Raw genomic sequence first — 8,955 nt, forward strand, 5'->3', positions numbered from 1 at the left:
CATCGGTTGTTACTAAATAACCGATGGCATGATCATTTCTTAGGTACTGGCATCGGTTACTTAAACAACCGATGTCAATTTAGTTAGGGTTATATACATTACTCTGTATCATTTCGTCCCCTCCTTCCCCTCATTTATGCACAGTCCTTCCTTACCCACTCCCCTTACAATTAACCACCACCACAACCGCCACCACGCACATCTCCCTTCGCCGCCTCCCCTTACCCTTACCAACCTCCAGTATAACTAAACGCCTCAAATATGACATGCGTACTTCATAACTACACTTCTTACACAACCCCACTCAATTCTTGTCTCCCAAAATCCCTAATCTTCTTTAACCCTTTCTCTTTCTCTCATCTTCTCCCTTTCATCGGACCACGCGGCCTGCTGGATCTCGCCTGAACCTATCCAGAGTCGGCGCCGCTTGTCCCTTTCAATCTCCCTATTTCTCAGGTATTTTTTCCTCTCCTTTATTTGTTTCATGTTTATTTAGGGGTGAATTTAGGATTTAGGGCTGATTCGAATTTGATTTTGGCAGAATTTTTATGGTTTGTTTCTATCTTTTCCTCCTCCTCTTTTCCTATTCTAGGTATTATATCTCACTTGAATAAGTTCAGTTTAAATGGCTAGGGTTTTAAGGAAAAAATTGTTCAATTCTAAATTAATTTGTACACTACTAAATTAGTTGATATAGGCTGACCTTTGTGTTTCATTTCCAGTTACTTGTATACAATTCAAACACAAAAATGAAGCTGACCTTTGTGTTTGATTTCCAGTTACTTGTATATACAATTCAATCCTGTAAATGACGATTATTTCATCAGCGGCTCACTTGATGCTAAGGTCATGGTTTGGAACGTGTCTGGAAGACGGGTTGTTGATTGGACTGACCTCCATGAAATGGTTACTGCTGCTTGTTATACTCCAGATGGCCAGGTTCAGTCACTTCTTACTTCTCTTTTCTGACACATGTTAGCAATTCAGAAGAATGATTGTCTGCCATATCCATCCTGTGGTTTCTGAAAAGATTTCCTGAATGATGGAATTTTCTATTCTGGAACTGATTGAAATGTAAATAAACCAATAGTCCATTTATATGTCCAACACTAGACATTTGGACACATTTAGTATTTTGATACTTGATTAAAATTGAAGGATTTTTTATAAGATAGCTGATAAGACATTAAGACATGAACTTGAGTTGGATACCCGTAACTAAAAACAAAGTTGTTTCTGCAGGGTGTTGCTGTTGGCTCTCACAAAGGGAACTGCCGGATGTATAGCATAACAGGTGGAGTATGAGTTTCCTTTCTGACAAAAGAGTTTGATAGAAAACAGGCTTTCTAATTCTACAAACTGTAACATGGGTTTTAATTTTATGATGCAGATGGGTAACTTAATCAATTAAGCCAGATTGATGTCCAGAACAAGAAGAAAGCCGCTCCAAAGAAGATAACTGGCTTTCAGGTACTTGTATACAAGTAACTGGAAATCAAACACAAAAATTGTGCAACTCTGATAACTTCTGCTCAATCTGCCATTGATGTGTAACTTAGTTGATATTTTTGCTGAAATCAACTAAGCTTCACTTATTTTGTTCGATATGTGGATTCGTCAAAATTAGGCTGTTTTTTACTAGTCTTGATTGTATAAATGTGATTTTTTTTTTTAACTCCAAGTAATTCCTTGAGTTGGTACTCAACATTTATCGTACCTTTTATTTATGTTTTACGTGTATTATGCTTTAGAAAACATATCCTGGTTATTTTAAACACGGAGATTGTACAACCTTCTAGGCAGCAAACAATCTCTTTATTTTATACGGCTATTTGTCTCTTATATATGTTTCTTGTTCTGATGCAATGATGCTTATGTTCGTCTATTGCATTTCAGGTACTTCTTCTACTGCATGAATGCATACTTGAAGAGGATAGGCAAACAAGAATCAACATGACTAATAGTGTTGTCTGAAACTGGGGGTATAGTTTTTGATCTCATTTCTCTTGAGTTTTATATTATGTGGATAGGCAAAAGAAGGTCTTGTATAATGATATACAATTTCAAACCTTCAAAGGACTATTGTTCTTGTCTGGCCGACAAGGTTTATTTTGTTGTTCTTATGAAAACAAAAGACCCCTCGAATAATAAGATATTTAAAAAAATAAAAATCGTACCACAACCGCCTGGTGTTAGAGTTCGTTGCCATTGTGCTTGGTAGAAGAATTGAGGTCAGTGTAGAACATCAATTTCTTCAACGATGATGTAAGAATGTAGTTTTTGTTGTTCAATTTAGTTGAGTATTTGGTTGTCATCCACAAAATCCTTATCATTAATCATGATAGTATGCCATTGGTGTTGCGTATAGGTTTTTAAGAAATGTAATATTAGCAACCTCTAAAATTTTTATGTTTCCTTATATTGCTCAATTGTCTGGCCTTTTAGAACGTACAACAATTACGAAGAATTGGTAGTATAAGCGAGACTCTCCTGCTATGGCCTTCTCTCAGACATTTTCACGAACTACAACAAAAGTGGAAGAATAGGTTCGTTTAAGAGGAGAATGATGCTACAATTGTGGAAGAAGAGGTTCGTTTAAGAGGAGAATGATGGATTAGAGTGGATAACTGTGTGAGCCTATGAGGTAATATAAGCGAGACTCTCCTGCTAATTCTAAACCTAAGTTGCTGCAACTTAAATAACTTCTATTCTTTTAATTGGAGTAGATTTATGAAGAAAATCTTCATGTGTTATACTGGTGTCAATGCTCCCTGCTATGGTACTTATGGTTCTTGTTGTCTCAAAACTGATTTTATACTGATGATGTTGTTGTTCTCTTCGTGCGATTTGGTTAGATTGGTGGAATGATGATTCAATTTTTACCTTTTATGGCTGCATTACTGTGTAAACTGTTAAGATACTGCCAAGTCCTGACTCTCTTTTAACTTGAGCATGCAGATACTTTACTGTAATATTGGAAATCCTCAATCTCTTGGCCAGCATCCCGTTACTTTCTTCCGTGAGGTTAGTATTGTATATCAAGTGGTCATCAATTGTACGTTATTGTCAGTAGAAATTGTTAATGATAATAATTTAACTGGACGCTACTAGGTCCTTGCTCTATGTGATCATCCATATCTTTTGAAGAGGATTGAAACACGAGGACTATTCAGGTAACCGTGATATAACCTAATTTTCTTCCTTTTTTCTTGTGGCTTTCTAGTAGTGAGTCAGCCCGACCGTCTTATAGTTGACGCCATTTGCTTAGGTAGGATACAACTCTTGACGTGTTATATGCCTAGGAAACTGTTTAAGTAGGCAGTTTAAGTTTGCTGTTCTCTTTGTGCGAATTGGTTAGAAATCTGAGTGAGTGTGGCCTAGACTTTGGATGTGAGGCCAGCAAAAGCTCATTTGTTTGTGCGTATCCTTTGAGCAATGTCCTTTGAGTAGTATTTAATCTATAAATTGTTTCAAGTAGTTTATTTCTCTTTCTAAGTTGTAGTTTAGTTAATCATTATGTTGTTCTTGTTTACGGTGTGCAGGTTCAGCAATTACACCCGAAGAGATGAATGAGGTTCGGGAGCTTTGGGCTCTATTTTGTAACAAAAATATACAATGTAGTGAACGGTTGATTTTGATACTTGAATAGTTATGGGTTTTTTTGTATGTGATTTTGTTGCCGGATACAATTTCTTGAATGGCTGTAATTTATTTGGATTTCTTGGTATTGAACTTATGAAATTTGGATTGCTCAATTTATAATTGTCGAATATTCTATATCGTTTAGAAAATAAAATAATGCAGGTATGATTGTCGAAATAGCCAATAACTTATTTATTGGCTAGGCACAAATTTTTTTTATTGTTGTAATTGATGATTGACATCGGTTCTTAAGTTACAACCGATGCCAATAATGCAAAAAATGGCATCGGTTTTTATGGTACAACCGATGCCAATATGTGTAAATTGCCATTGGTTAGAACCGATGCCAATTGAATAACAACCGATGCCAATATGTGTAAATTGTCATCGGTTCATGAACCGATGCCAATTCAAAAAAATGTCATTGGCATCGCCCGCAATGGCATCGGTTGGGAACCGATGCCAATCACTGTTTATAACCGATGCCAATTGCATTAATTGTACTAGTGTATTTACAATAAAAAGGGCGATACATTATCAGAACTTTGTATCATAATACCATAGTTGAATTAGAAACATAAAAGAAAGGATAGTCATTTACCTACTGGAGTAATCTTTCCAGCCTTAATATCACCAAGGTATTTGGAACAATTTCTTTTCCAATGTCCCATACCATTACAATAATGACATTTATCAAGAGGACCCTTCTTGATTTTTGAAGTGCTAGCTTCACAAGTCCTAGCTTTGGTGAATGTGGGAGCTTGCTTCTTACCTTTCCTCCCATTCTTCTTGAACTTCCCCTTACTTTTAGTGCTTATGTTTAGCACATCCTTTGGGGGTTCACATTTAACCCCATGTCCCTTTCGGCTTGCACAAGTAACTTGTGCAATTCTTCAAGAGACACATCCTTGTCTTGCATGTTAAAATTCACCCGGAATTGAACGTATGCTTTGACTTTGGACAAGGAGTGTAGAATCCTATCTACAATGAGTTCTTTGGGGATTTCAACCTTTTGAATTTTCAAGGTCTCGACAAGCTCCATGAGTTTGAGCACATGAGGGCTAACCTTTTGGCCCTCTTTGAAGTCGAGATCAAAGAATGCCGCGGCCGCCTCATATTGGACGATCCGCGGAGTTTGTGAAAACATTGTCACAAGCTTGGAGTAAATCTCATTAGCATTGCCCATTTTAAAGGCTCTCCTTTGGAGATCCGCCTCCATCGCAAATATCAAGACATTTTTCATTGCGGCGGACTCCTTTTGGTAAGCCTCATATGCTTCCCTAGTGGCGGCGGTCGACCTAGTAGTAGGTTCGGGTGGAGAGGCCTCGGTAAGGTAACGAAGCTTGTCGTCACCTTGGGCGGCCAATTTGAGTTGGGCATCCCAATCGGAGAAATTTGACCCATTCTTTTCAAGTTTACATCGATCCATGAAGGATCGGAGCCATGATGAACTAGCGAGAGGCGTGGCGTTAGGGGTTGGTGTTGTCATTAGTTATGAGAAAAAGAAGTGGTCTACTAAACAAAATAGAAGGAGTAAAACAAATGTCGTTTTAATAATACTCGTAAAAATGTATGATTTAAACAAGTTTTATGCATTTTTCTAGTGACCTCTACCCAACTAGATAAATGATTCCAAGACCCAAATTCATATCGACTTAGGCACGGTATGGCCGATGAAACCTTTATCAATATAACTCGGTGGATTAACATTTTAATCGATTCTACTTTTAGAACTCTTGGTCGATAAAATTACTCTAATAATTATCTATAGCCCAAAACACATCCGACAAGGGCACGGTATGGCCGATGAAACCCTTATTGAAAAACTTTTGTTGAGTTCAATCCAAATTTCGAATAAATGTGTCCATGATCCAAATCCACATCAATTTAGGCACGGTATGGCCGATGAAATCCTCATTAACATGAACTCAGTGGATTAACATTCATCACCCACTTCCCCTACGTAACAAGGTTTGTACCCCGGTAGGGCCGAGTGCACTCCCTCGCGAAATAGGTTTTCATGGTTTCTACTATTTGGTAAGGCTATGTCTCAATTAATTGTTTTAGCGAGAGGTCTTGTCAATTTATTATCTATCACGTTTTAAGTGAACTAAAGCGGTGAACTACGATAATTCTAATTGACACGGTCGATAAACTCGATGAGATGAGGATGCATGTTTTAGTTATGGCGATTTAGCGATGCATGTGACATATAAATAAAATGCAAACATAAAATAAATCCTAGTATGGCCTTCCTAAAATAGAAAAACTATTTAACTTTTACATATTCGGAAACCAACTCCATTGGTCCCTTGAACTTCGGTTGTGGCACACATCTCGAGGTAACACCGTCTTTATGTATCGCCATCTTGAAGAAATCCGTCTTTGGGGACTCCGAAATGAATAAAATTACACAATAAATTACATAATTTCCTATTATACATTTGTAACTAAAATAAAATAAATCTATTAAATTACAAAACGGTGATACGAGATCACAATAAAATTACAACCGAATCGATATTCCCATGCATTTCGGGAAATACCAATTAAAATCTAAGGCCATACTAAGTAAAAATTACATAATTCAAAAATTACATAAATTAAAATTATGACAATCATAAAGAAAATGCAGCATTATAATATGTATGAACATGCCCAATTTTATGCTAAATCGCCTTTAATTAGCCAATATCGTATATTACTCGGTTTTTACGGATTTGCGTGATTTCAACATTTTACAATCACAAAAATACATAAATTCATATTTATGCATAAGTTAATTACCCTAACCTCTTAGGACTCAAAATTTAGTCTTCACTAATTATTTGACCATAATTAACTCATATTTCTAAAAATTGTTCATTAATGGACCAAAAATTACAAAAATAAGCTATAAACTTCAAATAAATTCACAAAATTTCAAATAAATTCAAAATTTGAAATTTAAACTCATGAACATTCTGGAAAAATACCATGACACTCATAATGTTCAAAAACTTAGGTTAAAAATTTCGAAATTTATCCGGAAAAACAATGTTGCGGTTTATCGATTTTAACTAAATAATCATAAAAACATGAGAAAAATTATATTCATTAACTTTTCAATTTTAGATCTGAAAAATATAATAAAATGCAACATTGGACGTTTTTCCTTAGTCATAGATTATGTTTTATTAATTTTTCACTAATAATGTCACTATTTATGCTATTTTTTTTCAAAAATCCATAAATCATGCAAAAAGACTTCAATATAGCCTATTATTTTACACACATCTTTTAAAATTGCATGTGACAACATATTAAATTTCTATGACCAGATTCGAAATTTATCTCATATTAACCTATTTTTCACCTAAATCCGAATTTAATAATGAAAAATCCATTTTTCGAGCATAAGAAGTCCAAAAATTATGAACATTTAGAAGCTATCTCAAAATAATATATGTGACAATATATCCAAAAATCACTGGAAAATTCGAAGTATAGCTAATTTTAGACGAAAATGACATTTATACTCATAAAATCATATTTAAATGCCATTATTGTATAATATGAACAATAAAAATCCGTAAAATAACCAAAATATCCTAAAAATATTTTAGGACCAGAAATTTTAACATGCATGAATTAATTTCGTGATATATCATAATAACACAAATTATAAAGGTTTTATATGTTAATCTTTATAACTCGGAAAAACTTTTAACCGATTTGCATGCAAACAACCATGGCTCTTGATACCGATTGAAGGAAATGTAGATCTATATACTTAACATATTCATATATGTTGTAATTTAATTTGTCATAAAATTAACAAATGATCTTATGCATGCAAACAAATAAACAAAATAAGGAAGAAACATCCATTCTTACATTGGATTTTCGGTTCAAATGGGCACAAGAGAGATCACCTTTCTCTCTTGTTCTTGAGCTTTCCTTTTGGATGAACAAAGACCCAAGTGTAGGATCTCTCCCAAGGATTTATACCCAAAGCTTACTCTTAATAAAATTAATACTATGAATACTAGATAATATTAATTTTGTAGAAAAATGACCCAAAAATATTATAGACACTTAATATTTTCGGTTTTATGGGAGGAGGAAGAAGGAAGTTTTTATCTCTCTAAAACTCAAAGTTTTTTATGAATAATGAATGAATAATACACTAACTACATTTTAGTGTATTTTAGGTGAAAATAAGATGAAAAACCAAAGTGATTTTGTCATCTCAAAAACCGGGTGGAGGGGCGGATAGGAGGGAGCCAATGCATGCTAGAATTGTTCTTTACAATGAGCAATAGGTTGCAAGGCTAGTCTATAATGCAAATGATTGTGTTTTCCATTAACTTAATCAAACACAATATTTAGCCTAATCCTCCCCTAATTTCGGTACCTTCATAAAATGGAACCCATTTTATTTTTGTCAAATTTGTCAATATGTCACATATCATATGTAACATAAATTTGTTATGTATTTTTAACATATTAAAAATCAACGTATTAATAAAATACGTCATATACAAAAAATCGACTTAGTAATTCATAATTACTTGTACCAAAATATTTCTCTAATTATAAATCACAATAAATTGTATTTATAATAATTCATTCAAATTTAATTGTTTCCTTAAACAATAATTTCATCTGAGTAATGATACAATTCGATTACTCAGACCGTATCTCATTTAATCAAATTTCAATGTGATACGTAAATTTTACTTCCAAAATCGTCCGTCAATTTTCAAGTAATTTAATTGACTCGTAACGTTATACGATTAATTAAATGATCAATTAAGAGTGTTGCCCTATAGGTATGACCTAGGGGATCAACTGATCACCACCGTCGCACGACAGCAATGTCAAACTCTAGTCAGCCAATCATTACCGATATATGTTGATAAGTTGACAGTAAAATATTACTTCCCAATTGTATTCTTTATAATAAGACTTAAACATGTGATCATCATGATCAACAGTTGTGATCGCATTATTGTCGGAGGACACATATTCCAACACCACTATCAAGGTACCATAGGTTATTTTCTTTCACCACAACCTGCAAAATGATTAGATACAGTTTTTATGTACCCAAGCTAAGTTGGGTCCTTTGACGTTAGTCACTCTAAAAACTAGATCTTTTCTAACCCAAATCCTTTTTATAACTTTTCGTTTTGGAGGAGAATGGGTTTGTTTAGGAACCGTTTTAGGTGGAGTTGTGGGTTCCTTATGTCGTGGTCTTTCAGGTTGTTTTGGGGGAGTTTTGGTTTTGACGGGCTCCTTAGGTTTTGGTGTTTGTTTAGCTCTGGTAGT

At 34.5% G+C, this 8,955-nt stretch overlaps 1 long non-coding RNA gene across 1 annotated transcript; it reads left to right on the forward strand.

Annotated features, from left to right (window-relative positions):
• Nucleotides 1-807: 807 nt before the first annotated feature.
• LOC141607835 (uncharacterized) lies at nucleotides 808-3,194 on the forward strand. Its single transcript, XR_012526952.1, has 7 exons — nucleotides 808-939; nucleotides 1,243-1,294; nucleotides 1,391-1,470; nucleotides 1,897-1,982; nucleotides 2,446-2,644; nucleotides 2,959-3,024; nucleotides 3,112-3,194. It is a non-coding gene; the product is annotated as an uncharacterized LOC141607835 (long non-coding RNA).
• The last annotated feature ends 5,761 nt before the right edge of the window (nucleotides 3,195-8,955 follow it).

The sequence above is a fragment of the Silene latifolia genome, chromosome 1, assembly GCF_048544455.1.
Source record: "Silene latifolia isolate original U9 population chromosome 1, ASM4854445v1, whole genome shotgun sequence".
NCBI classification, from domain to species: Eukaryota; Viridiplantae; Streptophyta; class Magnoliopsida; order Caryophyllales; family Caryophyllaceae; genus Silene; species Silene latifolia.